This window comes from Pinus tabuliformis, chromosome 8 (assembly GCF_031772625.1).
Source record: "Pinus tabuliformis cultivar Carrire ecotype Pingquan chromosome 8, CPIR1, whole genome shotgun sequence".
In the NCBI taxonomy this organism is placed as follows: domain Eukaryota; kingdom Viridiplantae; phylum Streptophyta; class Pinopsida; order Pinales; family Pinaceae; genus Pinus; species Pinus tabuliformis.
In genome coordinates this window covers 770,686,883-770,711,027 of record NC_142294.1, presented here as the reverse complement: position 1 = coordinate 770,711,027, position 24,145 = coordinate 770,686,883, and the positions used below count along the sequence as shown (strand labels likewise).

Sequence of the window (24,145 nt, the reverse complement as noted above, 5' to 3'; positions counted from 1 at the left end):
ATTGCAAAAGAAGAAGAGGTTGCTGATCCTAACCATTTTGCTGCTAATCTCAGTTATCATAGATCAAAAAATGATTGTTTTATGTATTTGCTTGAAGACAGTCCCGAAGCTTGATTCATAGATAAACATGAAGGAGAATAGTGTTCTTTATCAATGTTCATGTTTGATAATGTTTCTCCTGACCCTGATTTGCCTAAGTACGATGAATATGATGATGATTTCGATGAGAAACCAATAGCATGTTTTCAGCACTTTAAGGAAGACAGTCAGCTTGCACATGTGGTTTATGATAGAGAGGAGGAGTTTGATGAAAACTCTAAATTAGGTAAGCAGTTTTACAGCTTGGACAGTGAACACAAAGAGAGTAATGAAATGGATGACGGTAACTCTTTACCTTTATGTTATGCTGCATTTGAATTAATAAAGGAAGATCATAAACTCACCAAAGCAGAGAAGCAGTCTAAAGCTAGTTTAAAATGGCAACAACCTTCTTTGATTTTGAATGATTTGATATCTGATTATTTGGATGGGTTCTGCAGCCCTAGTGATCCTCCTTTAGTTGTTTGTGAAACTGAAAACAAGGGTGAGGAAGTTTTAATTAAGCAATCTTTTAGTTTTGATATGGAGCACAGAGAAGATCATGAAATTCTTGACCAGGACTCCTTACCTTTGTGTTTCTCTTCATTCGAAATAATAAGAGAAAACTATAAGGTTACCAAGGAAGAAAATAAGCAAGTTAACAGCAATAGACAACCTTGTCTTGAAATTGTTGAGAATGTTGTTTGTAATATAAAGCCGTTTTTCAGTCCGCAATCACAGTTACCAAGCAACATTCAGTGTGAAAATACAACCGAAAGTGTGGAACATGAAGAGTTTATAGAAAATCATGTAGTCTTGTTATCGCACAGATTGTCACGACAACGCTCAGACCGGGGGCTGTCACCCTGATCCCCGATCTCTCCGTTTAAGCCTGTCTCCCGTGGCTAAGGGGGGTAGACCCTATGGGACAATAGATGACCAACTGTGGACCAGTTGGGTTGGGAGACACGAGGGGAAACAAGCACTTAATTGATTTTATTAAGTTAATAGACCAGTGCCTTTTGTAGTTAATGACTGAATGATTATTTATCAAATGCTGCAGAAACATGAACTCATTAACAATCATTTACCATCAAATAACTCATACAAAGATTAACTTTTACCAAATGCGAGATAATCGATAAATGCTCGATGGCTTAACAATAATCCAACAATTAAAATTCGGAAGATTAAATTTTTTAAATAACCACGCAATTTTAAATGCAAACGAGCTACCACTTTCATATAGCTAATCTTCAAATGAACATTTAAGCATGTTTAACCACATAAAAATGATAAATATTAATCCCACATCAAAAATCAATTTAGCCTTAGCGAAATACACCAAAATTTGGAGACGTGAAAAAATGTTCTAAGACTAAATACAACACAAAAAATATTTCAAAAAAAGAAACGACTTTTTATGATTTTGATATATTATTATTATTATTTTTTTTTTTTCTATCAATATTATTTTTTAAAGTCAAAATTTCAAACTAACTAAATCTAAAATAAAAGCTAATCTAAACTAACATCTAATATATATGAAACAAAATATGAATGCTAAATTAAATGAAAACTAAATAGAACAAACAAAAAGGAAAGTTCTAAATCTTTATATTTTTATGATTTTTTATTGTTAAAATCTAAATCTAAACAAAATTAAATAAATCTAAAATTAAAAATAAAATTTAAAATCTAAATATCTAAAATCAAAACCTAGGCTAAACTAGGACCAAAAAACAAAATGAAATTTTTTTACGTTTTTATTTTTTTATATATTAAAACATACTCTATATATTGAACAAAACCTAACTTCTAATCGCATATACATATAAAAAAAATAAAAAATAAAAGAACTAAAACCTAAACGTATTACATTTACAACGTAAAAATAAAATCTGAAATCGAAATTTGGTTTAAGTGCTTATCGTGTGCAGGTTTGGAGAATTCGAAGGTAGACAGCGGAAGAGTACGCAGGAAGAAACAAGCTTGCTGCAGGCTGGAGGTCAAACGGAGGGACGACGAGGTAAGGCGCAGCGAAAAGACTGCGTGCAGAGACAGTGAGCCAGGCTGCGGTGGAGAGGAATGGCGTGAGCGTATAGAGCAAGCAACGTATGAGAAGGCTGGGCAGACGCAGGCAGAGATATTTCAAATGCTTGCAGTTTGCAGGTGTAAACTCGAGCTGAGCATGGAAATAATACAGGAATGGTAGCGTGAAGGGACTATTGGCATGAAGGTTGAATCGATTTGCAGGTGAAGACATGGGCTGCAGAAGAGCTAGATGAGAAAAAATAAATAAATGCGTGGGAAAAACAACACGCTGGCAGAGGAGGATCGAGCTGCAGATTGAAATGCAGTGGGCACGATGGTAAGGGAAACGACAAGATGAATGGTGGAGGAAGATTTGCGTAGATGGAGGATGCGTGTGAGGGTCTGAGCGATGGATTTGAAGAAAAAGAAAAAACGCAAGCCTGCAAGGAGGGGAGATGAGATGAAGGAATAGCCAGAGGCTAGGGATAGCTCGCAAAGCATCAAACGCTCAAAAACAAACTCGAAAATAACTATGCCTGAACAGATCCCAGAGGGCAAACAATTTTTTTTTTTATAATTTTTCCAGAGAAATATAACATGCAGCCAGAAACTGGTAGACTCTTTAAAATTTCTCAGGAATTTGCAATTAAAGTGATACCCCCCTGCTTCAGAATTTCCAGTTAACAAACCCCACAAAAATTTTCTAGCTTTGAAATAAGTATTCCTGCAATAGCTGATTCTGAGGCCAGATCTTACCCCCCAGGGCCTAGATCTGGCTTCAAAATCCAATTTTGACTTCAGATCTGCAACCTGCAATGGAAAAACAAACACCCAGAGAATATATATGCAAGGATTAAGACGAAAACCCTACAAACCAGCTACATAATTACAGTATTTACAGATTAGTGACTCTAAGCAGCCAGATTTGTCAATAATCCACAGTAATATTTTCAGAATTTTAAACTTAATGTGAGATACTTCACAAAACCCTGCATGCATTCATAAAAAAATTCAGATGATAAGCCCGGGATCAAGAACTGGCTGGGCTCTTTCAGAAAACACAATCCGGGAGTTGGCTAGTTCAGCCGAAAACTTCCCCTAACGCCCGGTAAACTCAAAACTAAGATTTCCTGCACAGCTTAAAATCAACCATTAACATAGAGGGAGAAAACAATAGTGAAATCCAGATCAAATGGTGATACCTGCCATTATATTTCAGAATTTAAACTGTCATTCAAACCCCAGAGATCAGGCAAGATACCTGTGCCTAGATCAATCTTCATCAAGCTATTATTAATGGTTGAAAATAAAACTATGCAGAAAAATAAAACATCTTACAACGTTTTCAGAAGAGTAACACTAGCAATATTTTCAACCCCAAAGTCTTTCTTTATTGCACAAAAAATGACTACAAGAGAACTTTCTTTAGCACCAGACTCTCAGATCAAATCTGATCTCAAATGACCCCTAACACCCTATTTAAAGGAAAAATTCCCAACGGCTAGTTCGAGTGATCCATGTCAAACTAATCTTGACCGTCGATGAGGATCAAGATTTCTTTTAATCTCGCCCATCGAATTTTTAAATGCATTTTAATATATTAAACAATTAAAATTCTGCATTTATTTACTCAAAAATTTGACTTATTATTATTTTATTTTATTTTTCAAATTTTTATTTATTTTTTAATTTATTTTTTAAAATTTTATTTTATCTTATTTTTTATTTTTAAAATTTTTATTCTTTTTTAAATATTTTTTTTAGTTATTTTTAATTTTAATTTTTTTATTATTTATATCTTTTATTTTTTATTGTTTTATTATTTTTTATTTTTGGATCCTCGAACTTAGCCTTTGGAAAAATCACCTAGGACTTAGGACTTCAGATTTATGAGGGGATTAAAACATTTTCTAACCCTCAAGACACTTTACATCATGACTTTTACAATTTTACATCTCAAGGGGGAAAACCTATTTGACATAGACCCTCATAGACCACCCAGTCTTGTGACACAGATATAATCTAGCAGATCAACGCACTAGGATTCCCTTAAGATTCTAATGACAAAATTCATTTCGGCTTTGGGGTTAGGGTGAAGGAAAACTCTGCCGATCATGGATTGGTGAGATAAAAAACCTTCCGGAACGTAGATTATCACTAGAAAATTAGGTCCACCTAGGCAATTTACATACATTACTTAGATCTGCTAAGATTATTTACAATTTACACATGCAGACTGGGTTTACAACATAACATGATCAGGTCGACGATGACTGTCGAATGGCACGGACACGTCGATCAAGCGCTATCCCTTTTGCGAAGAAAAGGGGGTGTACTGCTATGGGTAGTTGACACGTGGTGGTCAACAAGTCTCATTGTAACCAATGTATGACAAGTTGCAGCAGTCTTCTCAAGTTCTCCTTGATCCAGTAGCTGATGTTGTGGATGGTATTTGTAGTCAAAGTCCTTTCCCATTTGTTAACTATGAGCTTCGAAACAAAGATGACACGAATTTGATCAGGCAGCTGGCTTCTTTGTCTTGTTCAGCAGGAGTCTCGTTAAAAAGTTCATCCAAAAATTTGCAGTCTACATCTGTTTTGCTTGAGAATGACAAATTTCATTTTATAAAACAACCAATGTCTAAAAAGGAAGAAGATTCTTGTCTCGTTGTTGATCATTAAGAAAAGGTAGCCATTCACGAGTTTCAGGATCCTTTTGTTAAGTTGCTGCAGTCATCAAGGGAGATGAGTTTTATTATATTTATGGATCATGTAAACATGTTCAGTGGACACTTGGAGTGGCCTAGCATTTGTTTTTTCTGCCTGCTCAAGGAAACTACGAGCATAATTCAAGTAAATAGCCATTTGCTGGATTGGTTAGACTGGAGGGATCATTACACATGATTGTATATATATATATATATATCTTCAGCAGGGGGGCAGTTATCATCAGGATTTGAAGCCCGAGGTGAAGGCCCTAAGATCCCGATGGTCTGCTGCCATAAGTAAGTTCAGTCAGTGTGTTTTTTATAATAAGGTCAGTTAGTCAGTCAGTTTTTAGTTTTGAAATTTGGTCTTTTGCATTTTGACTCCATTGCCCAATGAATAAGGCTACTAGGTCTACGGTGTTCTTGACACCTCATATGGAGTTGCCATCCCCAGCTGGAGCCAATGTTAGTGTCAGTCAGTTTTTCCTTCCACCAGTGATCAAATGTTCTCTTTAAGAATGTCCATTAGGGTTTAAGGTCTCAAAGTAAAATTTTATCATGTCACTAGGTTTTCAAAATAAAATTTGGTCACTGGTTAGTGTGTCTAGGGTTATTTCTACTGTTGCTCCTTCAAGATTTCCATGTCCGGTCACTGCCATCACTCAGTTGGATGTGCCATCATTGAACAAATCATCATCATCATTTCAATCATGTCACCATGGTCTTCATTCAGCTTAGTGTCTCCACTAGGTCATTAGGGTTAGAATCATCAAGGTTGTCATTTCATTCGATAAACTGGGAAATGGAGGAATAGTGGTAGGATTTGATCAAAAAGTTATGTTTCTAAGTGTAATTCACTTCAGAATGATGTAATAAGTTATGTTTCAAAGCTGCATGAAAAAGTTCCAAGCTACATAGTTTACATCAAAAAGCAAAATGAAAATTATGGTGGGCCACCCTACCATTACAAAGTTGAGTTCTATAGCCTATAAAGACCATTTTTCTCTCATTTCTCTCATTCATCACATTGTCAAGGAAGCCCTCCTTTTCATGTTTGCAAGCCTACAAACCCTATTCCTATATATTCTATCCTCCCTCACACTCAAACACACTCCTAAAATCCTCACACCCCCTCACTCTCAATCCTAAAACCTTCTATACCTAAAACCTAGCCCTACGTTGCATTTTTGGCAGCCTTCATAGCTGGGACTGTGTATAAATTCCCTAGCTCTATTCCCTCACTCTTTTCACTTCCTTCCACTTCCCTAAGTTCCCTAACATCCCTCCCCATCTCATAAATTTTTCCTACACCCATTCCTACTCCCTAACCCCTTCAACCTATTACCTCATTCCCTTCCCCTGTTTTGCCCTCTAGGGTTTGCACTCACAAATTTACCATGCAGAAGGAAAAGAGGCCTTACAACAAGGGTGGGAAAATGGCAAGGGGTCACATTCTCTATCTCAACTGATATCATAGCAACAGCTACTGGGATACCTAACATTGGTGAAAAGTGGTTCAAAACTCAAGAGTTGGATGCCCAATTCTACCAACCCTACATCAAAGCTCATTGACAAAGAAATCAATGAAGACAAGGAATATTGGCTAAGCAGGGTCAATGATCATCTGGAGAAACTCCTTGAAAAGGCCAACAGAGATAACAAGATATATAAACTCATGGTTGCCCGTTATCAAACAAGGAATCAGATTGCACAAATCAAAATTGAGAAATTGAAAACAAAACTGAAAGAAGTCCAAGACAAGCAAAGGGAGTCAAGAAAAAGGGGTAAAAGAATGAAATTGGTGGCTAAAACATCCAAGGATGTTTAGCCTATCATCCATAGCAGCCAAGGAGAAAATTTTGAAAATTTTGGAGCAATTTGAAATTTTTATGAAATTTTGCAGGAAATGGCACACAGAAGTGCCGCGCAGAGGTGCGACCCTTTTTCCCTGGACATCCAAATGAAGTTTTTCTTACATGGATGAGTGCATAATGATGAGTACATGCCAAATCTAAGCTTAGTTTTGCATTAAAGCTTCCTATTTTGATCAGAAACTCAAAAAATCTCACCTTTTTCATTCCTTTTCCACTAAATCTGGATTGGCGTGGCGCTTCTGAGTAAGGTTAGCAAAATCAAGTTTTGGAGGCCTTCCCATGGGTATTTTTTGGAGCTTGATGGCTCATTGGAAAGTAGACACGTGGGGCTACTTGACCCAGCTTTCAAAATGCAGAATGGACTCCTAAAAGTCTGCCAAAATCAGCTCTCAACTGGCATGACCCTTATGCAAAATTTCTTGTTTTGGTGCATGCTGGTGCGACCCTTCTAGAGACACCTTGGGAGAATGAGTTTTTGGAGGCCTTCCCATGGGTCATTTTAAAAAATTCAAGATGTTCTGGAAACTAGACAGACAAGGCTAGTTTACTGTTCTTTCAGATTTCAATTTTGACTTCAGGAAGGCACCTAAAAATGGCCTCAAACTTGGCGCTACGCTTTTGCAATTTTATGAGATTTTAATTAAAATTTTCACTGTGTAATTTTTCAGAGTTTCTAGTTTGACTTTTGTAAAAGTCAAAAGGTGAAAGTGGATGAATGTAAATGGTCAAATGTAAATGTAAATGGGTTACTATATGGGTAAATAGGTGTCTTTACCTCTATTTAATGTATGGAGAGATTCCCTCTTGGTTATTAGCTAAAAGAGGAATCAGTTCATAACCTCCCTAGTTACTAGGTTTTAGTCAAAGATGCTTTGGGAACTGCCTCCCATCTCATGGATTCGACCCATGAGAGATGGGAAAGGTTGTTTTGGTCTATATGTATCATTTTCTCATTCATTTGAAGGGTTGGACATCAAAGATCTAGAGTATTGTAGCTTGGACTTCATCTTTTGGATTAATCAAAGGAACTAGTTGCAGCCATATTATAGGAATTCTTGTGCAGTAAGTTTTTGATAATGTTTTTCTCATGTTATGGTTATCTATGATTGTTATATATGCCATCTTTCCATATTTCATGTCTTCAGTGATTTTCCATAAGTTTAATAAACATAATTCTTGCTTTTGAAGCTCTATTTTTTTTGGAGATATCATTTTGTATGTTTTTCTTCAAGAATTGGTGAATTCATGACCCTCATGCTCACCAGGAACTCTCTGCATTTTCATACCCTACACTACTTCGACTTAAAATCTAAATCTATCACTGACTTGTTGCTACCTTTCTCCTATTCTTGGTTGTGCTATAATCCTTCTGCCATCTCAAACCCTAGCTACAGTGAGACTTTCCTTGATCCAGCATCATTATCCCAAATTTTCAAACACACTGAGCATAAGATCTAGCCTAAAACTTTGAATAATCTCCAATCATCCCAAATTGATTGCGAGATTTCATGGAGAGAGCCCTCTCTGGTTTGGTAGGGCTAGCTACCAAACTAAAAGCTTGGTTTGTGGTTACCTCCGTTAATTCCTCTAAGCCTGGGACATTGTTGGGGATAACAGAATCGAGGGAAACACAATATACAAACCTTCCACACCAGCTACAGGACTCCTAGGAACCATCCGAACCACTTCGGCAGCTAGCCTCTGGGTCCCACTGAAGTTTTTGACCACTTAACCTCTGGACGCTCTCATGCTATAGGCCTGCCAACGTCCAGGAGGCTCTGGACGCTCTCATGACAAGGCATGCCAACGTCCAGGGACTATTTTGCTCAGTGTTGTGGCAATGTCTCTGTGATTTGAGCCTCTTTTTCAGGCCCAGAGCCCAGGTCATTGCCCAGAATTGAATGACACCTTCAGATCAGTAAGATAACAGGGAAACAATGATGCAAAAGTAAATACTTGAACAAGCCCTTAATCGGACCCCTATTAGCCATGACAAACATTTCGTCAAACATATCACAAATATGTAATCTACAGGTGTAAACAACAGATTTAAGCATAGGGATCTCATACTTATCTGAGAATTGTTAAGAACCATTGTTCCCTCATATCATTTGTTGCATTATCATATATTAGGTCATAAATACATTGTCCATTCATTTACAAGTAAAAACATGATGAGAGCCATATATAGTCACTGTCATAAAACTCATACATAACCAACATAATAGCAACATAAATACCAACAAAATCACATCCATATGATCCACATATAAACCTGTATAATATTCATAGAAACACAAGGAGAAATAACTTCATATTGATGATGCAAAATCCAAACTCGAGATGGAACTAGCACGTTCCACTCGACTATGGAAGGGATGAGCCAAATCTCTCATAAGTCATTCACCCCTGTGCCATATTCCAAGCATGAATGTGGGACTCAAACCAAGAGAACCAACCAGGGCATCCCGAGGCTAAACCACCTCACCCTCATCAATAGAAACCAGGCTTTACCGTAATCCATCTCGGATCACTAGGCCAACACAATAAACATGTAATAACATGCTTTACCATGATCTCCACCCGATCACTAGGCCAAACAAGCATGGATGCCACTAGATTTCTCCACCTACACCGTGAGGAATTTTCTTGTCTCCTAGCCCCTAAACCGAGACACTAGTCTCAGGCTTTACCGCAATCCACACCAGATCACTAGGCCCTAAACCGAGACACCAATCTCAAGCTTTACCACAATCCTCATCGGATCACTAGGCCCTAAACCGAGACCCACTCTCCAGCCTTTACCACATATCCCATCCCGGGATTATTAGGCCCAACGGAGAGCAATCCACCTCTTGGCTTTACCGTATATCCCGCCATTCACCGACAAGGATTCCTAGGCCCACCAAGGCACGCAATCCTGGCTTTACTGCAACCCATAATCTGACTCAGGGGTTACTAGGCCAGTGGCTTTATCGTCATCCATAGTCCGGTTTAGGAACCATTAGGCCATGTGTTCTATCATTCAGAGATCCACCTCACTCAGTTTCGAATCCATCCGGTAATCCAGCTCAACTAAAACATGAGAACCCTGTCACACCATGGCTATCCGGAAATGGCATGGCTAGGTTGAAAACACTGTTACACTTGGCAAAACCCATTCCATAACAACAAAGAACCACATGCAATACCATGCATGCCAAATCTAGCAAGGAAAACACACATGCAAATCGATATTTGCAAAGAATCCCACTGTACCTGCTTGATCTTGCTCTTCCTTGCTTGCTCCTTCCTTCCTCTTGCCTTCTTTGCCTTTCTTGATCCAATGCTGAGCAAAAGCTTGCCAACTGATCTTCAAAAGCCTTTTTATTAATGAGGCCCCCATTTTCTTCATTTTCCTTCATTTTCCTCCTCACATGCAACCTGTGATCTTTCACCTTCATTTTCTCATAATTTCCATTATTTTCATAAATAAATGTGCCAAAATGCCATTTTGCCTTTCCAAAGCCTTTGCCATTTTCCTTTAGCCATACTAAACTGATGAACACACACACTAGGATGTCTTTCCCAACCTTCAGCTTGGAATACATGTCCCATCACCGTGGTCTTATATATTTTTACATGGATTTTTAACCAGGGCTGTTACAGAACCCTCCCCCTTGGGGGAACACCGTCCTCGATGTTCAATGACACCTATAACCAACAAGGCCGCTGAAAACAAAACATACTGCCCATGGAGCTTAATAACACAACTCGTTGCAGTATTTACAATGATCATCTGCTAAAACATGACAAACATACTGTTTACTAGAGCTTTATAACACAACTCATTACTATATTTACAATAATAACCACGTATACACACATACACATTTGCTTCACCCAACAAATAATCACACTGTCTGTGGAGCTTTATAAATCCAACTCGATACAGTATTTACAATAATATACACATCTACAGATATGCGTATTTGCTCAACCAACAAATAAAAGGATATGATGCCTGCATCCACAACAAGGGAATCCAGAGGCTCACACCTCCACCCTCAAAAGTAGTACCGGGATTCACCTCATTCCCAGGAAGTCCAGAATCCACTTCAAAGTCAAATCTGCATCCAATGTCCAGCGCTATAATCCTGCACCACTTGTCCTCTCAGTGAACAGTTACCGGCTCATTGTTCCAGGGCACACTCCCAATGTGCATTTGATTCCATCTGGCAATGCTAATGACCAAAACAAATATATCCCTGACCTTCCCTTCTCTGCTACACAATCCCTCGGGCAATCTGGTCACCCCCTTCTGTGCAGTCACTCACCTTCTAGGTTCCCCGACATCCCCTATCCCGTGCAATCCATCCTTTGGAAAGGCTTCCTCGCATCGGAAGGTCAACAATCAAGGCATATCCTTGCCTCAAAATCATCATACCAGTCATAGCATGCTCATGGCAATTAGTGGACACTATTGGGTACTAGTGTCCCACAATGGCCCTACTCTTGAATGTGAAAATTCCTGAATCTAACACATCAGAAATCCCTACTGCAATTACTGGTTTACAATCTCCTACTTGTTCTTTACATTAACAAGTTATTTAATTGCATAAACATCGAAGTAAACACTATTGCAACCTTCACAAATATACAGATCATGCACTGAAATAAACTGAGACAATAACACAAGGGACACCATTATTTTTGGACAATTGTCCCCGAAAAAACCCAATTCGGGAAAACCAGTGCAACATATAGAGGGTTTGTATTATTAAGCAGATTTCATGAATACAACTAGGGTGCCAGAAATGGCTCACCCAACAGAGAATATCCTCGGTAGTAGTACCTCTATCTGGAGACAGATATTTTGACAAATCAACAACTGGATGATCAAACCCCACAACGACTCCGATTGTTCCTTATGCTGGACAACAAAAGCTGCTCCAAGCACTGCTTTGGAACTGCATCACTCCTCTAGGAGCTGCGTCACCCTCTCTCGGCTCAGAATCTGCTGATCTACTCCCAGTCTGCCCCACAGAATCTCCCCAACGCTGCCTCTGAGGCCCAGCGTCAGCCTCTACGGCTTCTGCATCACTTGCATCAGCCTTTTGCGTCCTCTGCATCAACTCTTCGACCTCTGCGTCAGCCCTTCTAGGGCCTGCGTTATCTCTCCCGGCACTGCGTTGCCTCTTTGCTATGTATTCTTCAGCCTCAGATGAAAATCCCTTGCTGAACTGCCCCTCACTACAACTCTGATCACTAACTCGATTTCCTCAGCAAACCTCGCCCCAAAAAATCGAATTCTTTGATCACTTGGTGTGTCTCCAACTGACCCTCAAGCCTCCTCTTATACTTTTCCTGTTGATGAATCAACAGTCGAGATTAAGTCCCTAATCAACGGCTAATATTAGAACTAGCTTGATCCTCGTCACTTAGAACTTTCTCACCCATATTTTATTAATACACATTAATATTTTTATTTTCCTAAGTTTAAACTTAGGAACCCATTAAAAATATTAATTATTTTAATAATTCCTCATTTGGGTGGAATTTCTCCAAACGATTTCCGGGTCTTGGAGATCTCACGTGCCTTAGCCTCTCCACCAATTTTCAAGTCTAGATCACATCTGATGCTACCCAAAATCAACACTCCCTCTTAGCGAGGAATGTGCTCTAGCAATGCTTCACCATAGAAGCATCACACTGATCCTCCGCCTCGGTCCTCTGTGTTGATGCTTGGCCTGTTGCCCCACATCCACTTCACTGCTGCTAACTGTACTGCTGCTTATGACACTACCACTGCCACTGCGACATCGATACCACAACTCCCTCTCAAAAATGCTGCCCATGCTGCCCATAGCACTGCCACTGCTAACTGCTGCACTGCAGCTCAGTGACCAAGAAGTAAGTAACTTCATTCACCCAAATATTGGCACCCTGGTCAATCTGGAAGCCTTGTGATGCTAAAGCTACCTCTTCTGCTATCCTTTGCTCCCTTTACTGCTATTGCGCTGCTGCAACCTCCTCTGTGCCTCTCGCATTGCTGCAACCTCTTTTGTGCCTCTCGCACTACTGCAACCTCCACTGCGCTGCTATAGACTTCTGCACTGTAGCACTGCTTTGCCGCTCCATCACACCTTGCTCCACCCGAAACCTGTCATCATGCTACTGTCTTTGGGCTCCCGTAGCCGTATGTGATCCAAGAGTTTGGGTACCTCAAGGATCCTGGCCCCTTTCGTAGTCCTCTTGACTACAACTCCAAGTCTCCCCACCTCTTCTCTAGAGACGCATGAGCACTCATGGCACAATTGTCATCAGTCTCGACATCCTTCTTCGCCTTTGCTGGTGCAGCCTTTGAGTCAGAAGCATCTCCCTTGCCTCTCTTCCTGAGGCACTAAGAGGCATAATGTCTCAGCTCCCCATAGTTGAAGCATTTGACCTTGGAGTTGTCTTTCTTCTTCCTCTTCTGTAGCCCCTGCTGTCTCGCTGATGCGAGTGCTGCATCCTCCTCCTCCTCCTTGATTCGAACTCCCTTATCGCTACTCCTTGCCTTGGTCAATCTCCTGAGCTCTTCCTGTCGAAGAGCTGCCCACATCTCCTCCCAACTGGGGAGAGTTGCTCTACCCAAAATGCTTTGGACAAACGTCTCCCACTCCTCAGATACTACATTCAGGGCAGTCCTGACTAAGAACTCTGGATCTGGAGTAGACCCCACGGAAGTAAGCTGGTCGCGAATCCCTTGCAATCTGAGAAGGAAGGGATCTATCTCCTCTCCTTTTTGCATCTGATATGACCTCAGCTGATTCTCCAATAACATCTTTCGCTGCACAGAAGATCCCTGGTATAAGGTGGTCAGGGTGTCCCACATCTCCTTTGTTGTTTTCTTCTCAGCAATATGTGGTATGACATGATCCTTGACCCCGTCTAAGATCATGCATTTCGCCTTCGCCTGGGCCTCCTCATACTTCTCAGTTGCATTAGCGTCAACTGGGACAGCTACTACTTTCAAGGCATAGTCCTTGATGCGATGTTTATCTAGGATTGCTAGGATCCTGGCCTTCCAGATGACAAACTTGGAAGCCCTATCCAATCTGTCCTGATCCCTCAATGCATTCACTGCCATCTCTTCTCCTCTTCTCTAGACTCCCTCTGAGTCCTGATTTTCCTCTCGGAAATCCTCCGGCCAACCGTCGAATCACTCCTCTCCAATCCTCCTTTGCTGCTGCAACCCGGATCTATATTTCTTGGCTAGAAATCTGTCGAGGTAGTGCTTCCCTCTACCTTGGTTTAGTCTCCTTAGACACTGTTCTGCACCGACGGAAACAACGTCCCACCAGCTCCTCAAATCAAAATCTGCACAGTGCCCTTAGCCTCGACAACTCCAAGAATCTGAGCCCTTCAAGCTCTGCATGGGCTGAATCTGCTCCTCCCGGCCAACTGTGTCAATCCTTCCTGGCTCAGAAATATATATATTATATAAAAAACGCTCCGGGATTCGCTCCCAAACCGGGAGCTTCTGAAAATGTCGCTCCCGCTCCCAAGTAACACTGGGCTCACCCAACAGAGAATATCCTCGGTAGTAGTACCTTTATCCAGAGACAGATATTTTGGCAAATCAGCAACCGGATGATCAAACCCCACAACGACTCCAGCTGTTCCTTATGCTGGATAGCGAATGCTACTCCAAGCACTGCTCTGGAATTGTGTCACTCCTCCAGGAGCTGCGTCACCCTCTCCCGGCTCAGAATCTGCGGATCTGCTCCCAGTCTGCCCCACATAATCTTCCCAGTGCTGCCTCTGAGGCCAAGTGTCAGCCTATACGGCTTCTGCGTCACTTGCATCAGCCTTCTGCATACTCTGCGTCAGCCCTTCTAGGGCCTGCGTTGTCTCTCGCGGCACTACGCTGCCTCTCTGCTATGTATTCTTCAACCTCGGATGAAAATCCCTTGTTGAACTGTCCCTCACTGCAACTCTGATCACGAACTCGATTTCCTCGGCAAACCTCGGCCCAGAAAATCGAATTCTTTGATCACTTGGTGTGTCTCCAACTGACTCTCAAGCCTCCTCTTATACTTTTCCTCTTGACGAATCAACGGTCGAGATTAAGTCCCTAATCAACGGCTAATATTAGAATTAGCTTGATCCTCGTCACTTAGAACTTTCTCACCCATATTTTATTAATACACATTAATATTTTTATTTTTCTAAGTTTAAACTTAGAAACCCATTAAAAATATTAATTATTTTAATAACTCCTCATCTGGGTGGAATTTCTCCAAACGATTTTAGGGCCTTAGAGATCTCATGTGCCTTAGCCTCTCCACCAAAGGCTAGATCACATCTGATGCTACCCAAAATCAACACTTAAGTGCTTTACCAACACACTGCTGCATGTTCCAATTCCTTTTGTTGTTGCTTCTAATACTTGCAGCTAGTTTCAACCACCCAACCGAGCATTTCCGCGCTTCCTGTACCAATCACATAACTTCCATTAGATTTAAAATAATTTGAAATAACTTCAAATCATACCTCATTGGTGGCCCGTCAACAAGGTACACTTGCAATTCTGTTTGCTTTCTGTCACAACAAGTCAAATTAGCATCTTTGACCAAATCATCATGTATAAACATATCACATCAGGTTAGCTCAAAACACAACCAACATAGATCTGAATCATAAATCACATGTAGCCATCATAAACCATAATCATAGATAACATGCATAATAAAACTGAAATAAAATATTGATACCTATCTTTTAATCAATCCTTAGCTTCTACCTTTGTCCTTATTTCGCACACACTCCAAATTGATTGCCACACCCGACAAACATTCAATGCCTTATTCTCAACCATGTGCACATACACATAGTGTGTATCACACATATACAACACCATGCAATACATGCACCCACACTTGACATACAACTCATACACCTACACCCACTGTACAACACAACACTACATATCCCTACATCCGGTGTACAACACAATACATATACGTACACAGAGTACAACACAACAAATACACATATTACGATACCACAACTACACAATGTACATGGTGCATGCCCGCAACACAGCATGTACGACATGCACACAATACCACATGTACACTAGTACCATATGTACAACATGTACACAATACCACTTGTACACAACACCACCTACACAACATCACATCTACACGGCACCACCTGCACAATGTGTACACAACACAACATGTGCAACATGTACACAATGCCAGACGTATACAATACCACATGCACAACATGTACACAATGCCAGACGTACACAATACCACATGCACAACATGTACACGACACCACATGTACACAACACCATATGCATGACATGTACACAACACCAGCTGCACACATCACCATATGTACAACATGTACACAACACCACATGCTCACAACACCACTTGTACAATCATGCACACAACACCATATGTACATAGCACCATCTATACTCAACATTGCATATGCAAAATTCACACAACACTATTTGTACCACCTTGTACATAACATTGCATAACAACATGTACACACACTATATATACACAACACTGCATGCGCACAACATCACAAATGCAACATGTACAACATAAACAATATATGCACAACAATAGTACCACACATCCAAAACCACACTGTCTCTACCAAGCAACCTTGCTTTCAGTGTCTCTTCGTGATCCATGCTTATCCTAGCATGCCGTGCATCACGCTGTTTTCACTTCGCTGATGTTTGTCTCAGCATTAGCCTGTCCATAACATAAACATAGACATAGTATAATCATAATATCAATTCATATCCACCTAATACTGACCTCAGAGATTTGTTAGGCTACTCTTCCCACTTGATTCCTCATGAACCAGGGACCTCATCATGCCATTCACCTGCATAGGCAATCATTCCTCCACAAGAATGATCCATGACAACCCTGCCGGACAGTGACATAGATACATAGATACATAGATACATAACATTAGCACAAAACAATCATGATCTTGTTAGAAAACGACATACACACACACATACATACGTATAAACATTAGCATAAAATAATCATGATCTATGATGCCCTATTGGACATGACATACATACATACTTGTATACACATATAGACATTAGCATAATCATGATCACAACGTAATTACTAGATATCATAAGGTCAAGGTTAAGAGAACTCCCTTTGTGCGTGCAACACATGCGCAACATCGAGAACAATAGTTCCCAATCATAGCCAAGGCATATGACGCCTCAAATCCATTCACCTTACCTTTCTTGATTACCTTTCCCATGTTTGTCCCGTCGTCGTCTATTTACACAAATGGACCCAACCAGTCCAACTGGCTGTCATATTCTTGCCTTCAACTTCCTTTATACACGCACCGACTTCATCGAAGTATTACATTACCTACTGGATTTCATTAAGCTCTTTCCGAGCTCCACTAACTTTCCTCTTTCCCAACCAATTCCCAAGACTCTCAAAACATAAAAGGCAAGACCAAGAAGAAAACAAGAGAAAAGCATGAAAACCAATAATAATATGACACTGCGAACAAAGTGGCATGACCATACACTAGACATAAACAAAGTCACAAATCAAGCGCAAGAAATCACAAAAGACCAAAAACACAAGATTGGGAACAAACACCATGGTCCATGACTCAATCCCCATGGTTCCCAAAGCCTCCAAGGGAAAGCTCAATCTGAGCCTTCTTCAAGATTTCATGGCAACCTATTTTGCCTTGCCATCCTTGCATCACACTGCCATAAACACATAATTGTCAATGTATAAATAAATATAACAATACACTGGTTACCTTATTTCGCTGTGCCAAGCATGTTGCTTGTAACTGAACACATCCACGCCATCTCTCAAGGGACTCCAATTCCCTTGATAGATCCACCTGTAACTAGAGACTAGCTGATATACCTGTCAGGTACATGTTCACGAGTCTAGTACATATCCACATAATGTCAGACAAGATTAAGGTTAAGAAGACTTCTCGTATGCAAAAGACACATTCGTTTGCAATTAGGGTTTCCAAACATAGCCAAAGGAATTCTTGCCCAATTCCTTTCTTTCACCCAACTGTTATTTATGTAAACATATCAGTTGTTACCTTGTCACGCTAATACCAAACATGTTTCCTGTAACTGCTCACACATGTTAACCACATGTTCCAAATATCAAGGCAATCATATCTATCAATTGAAATCAACCTTTACCAAGACTAACAATCATGTCATAATCCATAGTCAACTCATAGTCATCAGACATATTGCTACAACTATCACCTACTACACTCAAGTACATATCAACTATCTCAAAACATATATGTTAGTACAACCATCTTAAAACAAGATCATTTCGGCAAGAAATCTTATAGACACATACTCATATCATTCAAGTAATCAAACATTCATACAATAGATAGACGACATAATAGACACCAAACAGTCAAAGACCAAATAAACGTCATAATCAATCATTCAAGCACAAAGTAGACGACATAAGCAAGCTCATACCTTAATGTATCTCAGGGGGCTATCTTGTCTACACAATCAATCTAGATTAGCATGACATAATTTCACGACATATCAACTCAACATAAATAAGATTATGATATCCATGACAGTAACCATCTAACATGTTCACATCATAAGCTCAAACAATTGTCATTCATGCATAACAATCACATATGCACAGTGAATCTAGATCAATACAACATCATATCACAAATATGTCGGCTCATACCTGAATACTGTAACCATAACCACCTGCGTAGACGAATCCAGGTTAAAAAAATACATATAACATCAAGACCTTAATGTAATAACCCTAATCATCAAGTTACTAGCATATAACAAGGAGAAGTTATATATCATGCTCATCAACAACATATAATCTAATCATCAAGCTATCTAACATAAAACACAAGAGCAATGTATACAACCACATGCTACTACCACTCATGACTATCTAACACATGTGCATATGACTACACTAATCAACTAACATGATAACATCTAACCATAACATAAACAGAATGAAAGGCATACACATCGCCATAGTGTATATAACCCTAATGCATATAACAATCCTTAACTACATACCTGCATGCGCACCATACAAACCTGTATGATGATCTGCTCTTACCTCGAAGTTTAATGCCGCAATCTCGCTCTAGTGATCTACATCTCCTGCTCTATCTCAGCCAACACATTAGAATCATAACATAACAACTACATCATGATGACTTAATTGCATACAATGACCTCACAATGCATGTCTAACAGTAACCTACCATACATGCATAATCATAACCATGACCATGCATGCATAACAACATATACATTCTGAAATGCATATCAAATGCATATACAACCATACACTCATGATGACATATCCCACAATAACACCATCAACCTTCACATACCACTCTGTAACACCCTCCTCCCACATCTATCCAAGTAACCGACCAACTAGGGTAAATATGTGACGAGAGGCTACTATGATTAGATTCAACCTCTTATGTGACCTTGAGGAAGTGGAATCGATGGAAACACTATATACAAACCTTTCACATCAACTACAGGACTCCTAGGAACCATCCCAACCACTTCGGTAGCTAGCCCCTGGGACCCACTGAAGTTTTTAACCACTTAAACTTTGGATGCTCTCATGCTATAGGCCTGCTAGCGTCCAGGAGGCTCTGGACGCTCTCAGGACAAGGCATGCCAATGTCGAGGGACTATTTTGCTCAGTGCTGTGCCAGTGTCCCTGGGATTTGGGCCACTTTTTCAGGCCTAGAGCCCAGGTCACTGCCTAGAATTGAATGACACCTTCAGATCAGTAAGAAATCAGGGAAACAATGATGCAAAAGTAAATAATTGAACAAGCCCTTAACCAGACCCCTACTAGCCATGACAAGCATTTCGTCAAACATATCACAAATATGTAATCTACAGGTGTAAACAATAGATTTAAGCATAGGGATCTCATACTTATCTGAGAATCGCTAAGAACCATTGTTCCCTCATATCATTTGCTGCATTATCATCTATTAGGTCATAGATACATTGTCCATTCATTTACAAGTAAAAACATGATGAGAGCCATACATAGTCACTGTCATAAAACTCATACATAAACAACATAATAGTAACATAAATACCAACGAAATCACATCCATATGATCCACATATAAACTAGTATAATATTCATAGAAACACAAGGAGAAGTAACCTCATATTGATGATGCAAAATCCAAGCTCGGGATGGGACTACCACTTTCCACCCGACCATAAAATAGATGAACCAAAACTCTCTTTAGCCATTCACCCCCATGCCATATTCCAAGCATGAATGTGAGACTCAAACCAAAAGAACCAACCAGGGCATCCCGAGGCTAAACCACCTCACCCTCATCAATAGAAAGCAAGTTTTATCGTAATCCATCCCGAATCACTAGGCCAACACAATAAACATGTAATAACAGGCTTTACCATGATCTCCACCCGATCACTAGGCCAAACAAGCATGGATGCCATCGGATTTCTCCACCTACACCGTGAGGAATTTTCTTGTCTCCTAGTCTCTCAGGCTTACCGCAATCCACATCGGATCACTAGGCCCTAAACCAATCTTTTTATTTTTACATGAAATACATATTTATCAAAGTACAATAATTATGAAGACGGAACCTAGTTACAATTTCAACACATTACCCCACAAAGATGCCTCCTCACATAGGTATATGAACCACTTGATGGTTTTCCTCCATGACAACCATGAGGGCACACAAACTTGTAGCTTCCACCACCTCTTCCCCCCTCAAGTTTTGTCATATAATTCCACAAGGGTGTCAATGTAGCTTTCCCCTCTTGCATTTCAATGTCCTCTTCATCCCCTTCCTCTTCATCATACATTGGGTCACTCATATGGGAATCACTATCCTCTTGTTCTTCTTCCCTTCTATTTCTACTCTCCAACACCATCATGAAAACCAAAAGTGGAATGACACATATAAGCCAAAAGAACACCATTTTGGAATATGAATATAGATGAACAACCTGCAATGAAATGAACAATAAGAAAGAATGGGAAAGAGTAGGAGAGGGAGGAGAAAAAATAAAAACAACAATGACAATTTTTTTTATTGAGTTTGGGGTTTGCACTTCTTTAGCTCTTGTAGATGGTAGCCCTCTTTACTCCTCCTTCACTCCTCCAAGCTCTCTTCAAACCTCTCTTCTCCAAGATCTCTAAAGATGCAAGAATGAGGAAAAGAGAGGGGAAATTCCTTTTAACCCCATCTATCTTTTCCCTAACTTGCCATAAACCCACTTTAAACCCATCCCAACCTAACTTAAAAGACAAAGAAAAAAAATGGAAATTGGCCCCCCCCCCCGCGGAACCGCTTGTCTCCCTCTGGATATGCTTGCAATCTGCTCGGATTTGTGCTTGATCCTCCACGGATTTGAGGCGAATCCTTTTCTGGATTCGTGGATCGGAAATTTGCAACCGCGGACTGGGCCCGTGCAACTATGGAATTCCAGGAATTGCCCCAAACCGATGGAACTGTGACTGCAAATCCATACAAGACATGGTTCCAGCCTTAGATCCTTGGTGGGGGGAGGATCATGCAACATTGGTTATGACTACAACAAGTCATTAATAAAACTTTTTAAGATCAACCTCGACTTTTCCTAATTTCTTCATTTTCTCTTTTTAAATTTTCGTATTTCGTGCGAAGTTTTGATAATCATTTGTGCATTTATCCTTGTGAGGATTGTTAGAAATAATGATAACACTGTGCGTTTAATGTATTATAGGATATGTTATAAATCTACACACCTTGGCTCTGATCTATGCCTTAGCTAGGAAACATAAACACACTGAAGATGCCTAACTTTAAACAACTTTTACATAGTGGAATATATTAGCAATTATATCAATGCATAAGACACAAGAGTTATTTCCCAAACATGTTTCTTACAAGTCCATTAATAAGAAAACCTCAGGGCTCCCATACTAGGGAAAATAACCCCTTTACAATCCTTGTACTATTCAATATCTTTCTTTTGACTAAATTACCTAGGGTTGACACCAAATCCTTCAGGCCCTCAACTGCCCAACAACCAATGTTCTGAGGCTATCCTGTCTCAGAAACCTATAGCCACCAGCGGTAGCAAAGTCAGGCACTTCTGGCCCTCATAAAACTGCCTAAGCAACTCCTTCTGGCTGTAGTAGCCTACAACCACCTCTGGATTGCTTCCTATTGACTTGGCAACCCTCTTGGTATGCCCAACTCATCCCTCAATTATTGATGTACCCTTTTCTCGACACGACTGTCACCACTATAGACCTCTGTCAGTCCCAGATGCCTGCGGCTGTCTCCTTCAGGCTTCCTCTTCTTGGTATTTAGACAAGCAGGCCTCGACCTTCCTTAACTTGTAGTGGCACCACCACCATCACTTAAAAGTGGCACTGTCTTCAAATCTAATTCGCAACCACATCCTTCTAGAAGACCTGGATCTTCGAAGATACCATGCTCCTAGAAGCATCTTGCATGGCCATCCAAACCATGACTTTTCTTGTTCTTAGAAATCTCCAGCTCCATGACTTTTCCTTGCATGGCCTGTTGAAGTTCCATGAAATTCTGCGACTGCTTGAATGAGCAATTTGAAACTAATGGCAACTACAAACTGAAACCAAAAATTCTTTTCACCAAGACACAAAATTTCTCAACACACATAAGTAGCGAAATAATGACAGAGATAAAGACATAGTCACACACAATTAAACACAATTATTTTTCTAGGGAAAACCTTTTCCTTGCTGTAGAATTTTATTGATAGAATTTTGAGCAATCAAATTTTTATAGGGAAAACTATTTCACTTGAAAACTCACTTGTTCTCACTGCTACATTAGCTAGAAACACCCTGCTACAACCTTGACCCAACTCCTCCTTGCTTGCGGCCTGTTTGGCCCTTCTTCCTTGTGCAAAAGATCTCCTATTTCCTAGCACAAAGGCCTCCCTATTCTTTAGGACAGACCTCCTAAACCCTAGCACAAATCCGGCTGCAAGAAGGTCTCTCTATCACTGCATATTGGCTCCTCCAAAATACGTTCTCACAACAAGGATCTCTCAGTCTTTCACAAAACTCGTGAGCTTCCTTTATCTCATAATCTCGTGCACAAAACAACTTATTAAACTTGTGCCTTTCGTCCTCCTTTTATAATACGATCCATGCTATTTCTAGCAAGTACAAATTTAGAACACGAGTTGAGATTGACTTGTTAATTAAGTCAAACTGCTGGTTAAATTCGCCAATGCTTCAGTCAAGACTGAAGCTCCCAATTTCATTCTTTTCCAAACTCAAACTGGCACTTGGAGGTTCACTTAACTGTCCCTCCAAACTTGTGCATGAATTTACTAACTCCACAAACTTGTCCATGATAAAAGGAAGACTGATCGTGGTCTTTCTCTAGCTAAGGCACACACACATAGAAGAGCTTTTCTCGCTACTATTTTCAACACTCCCTCTTAGCGAGGAAGGTGCTTTTGGAAGAACCTTGTCCACTTAGATCTATCTCCAAGAGTGCCATGTTCTCCACTACCGCAACTGCTCCCTTTGAACTAGAAGACTTCCCTACTTTCTTCTATGAAATTTGATCTAAAGACCCATTCTTTCCAACCATGCTATGGGAGTCCATCTCTTCAGTCATTAGTGCCATGTACCCAAGATCCAGCTTTCTCCTGATCTCCCTTAAACAACTCTTCTACCCACTTGGCTTGAACTCTCCCTTTACTGGGAGTCATTGACCAAGTGGTTGTCTCTACTTGCCCCAGACTATGTTCATCATCTTGCTAGTTGGCCCAACTACCAACTAGCTGAGACTCAAACTGAGATACTGGCCGAGGCTCCATCTTGAGAGCTCTATCCCGCTCTCGTTCAACCATAACTTCTCTACTCTAAGAGCTTCCTACCTTGCTGCTCAAGACTGTGCCTGTCTCTACCTGGAACTTGTAGAGATTCATCATCTTCACACCTATTTGCTTCTTACACCCATAAGCTAAGTGTTGGAGGTAAGCCTTACCTTTGCTGAAGATGACATCATAACCCTTGCCCTCAAGGGTAGATACCTAAACAAGATTTTGCTTTAATCCTGAACATCTTTGAGATGAAGAGGATTACCTGACTCCTTTGAAATATGTTGGAATTTCTAAGTCTATTGGTTAGAAACCCTTCATGTACTTTACAGATTTATTCCTACCTACTTGTTCTGTTAATTAACAAGTTATTTACCATGTAAATAATGGAAATAAATACAAGTACATGCTCAACACATTACAGATCATCAACTGAAGGAAATAGAAACAAGCACACAAGTGACACCGTTGTTTTTGGACTAATGTCCTCGGAAAAACCCAATGTGGGAAAACTGG

At 40.2% G+C, this 24,145-nt stretch overlaps 1 protein-coding gene across 1 annotated transcript in view; it reads left to right on the top strand.

Annotated features, from left to right (window-relative positions):
- COQ3 (coenzyme Q 3) overlaps nucleotides 1–24,145 on the top strand; it is a 292,698-nt gene that overhangs the window by 32,968 nt on the left and 235,585 nt on the right. The gene's annotated exons all lie outside the window — the stretch shown is intronic.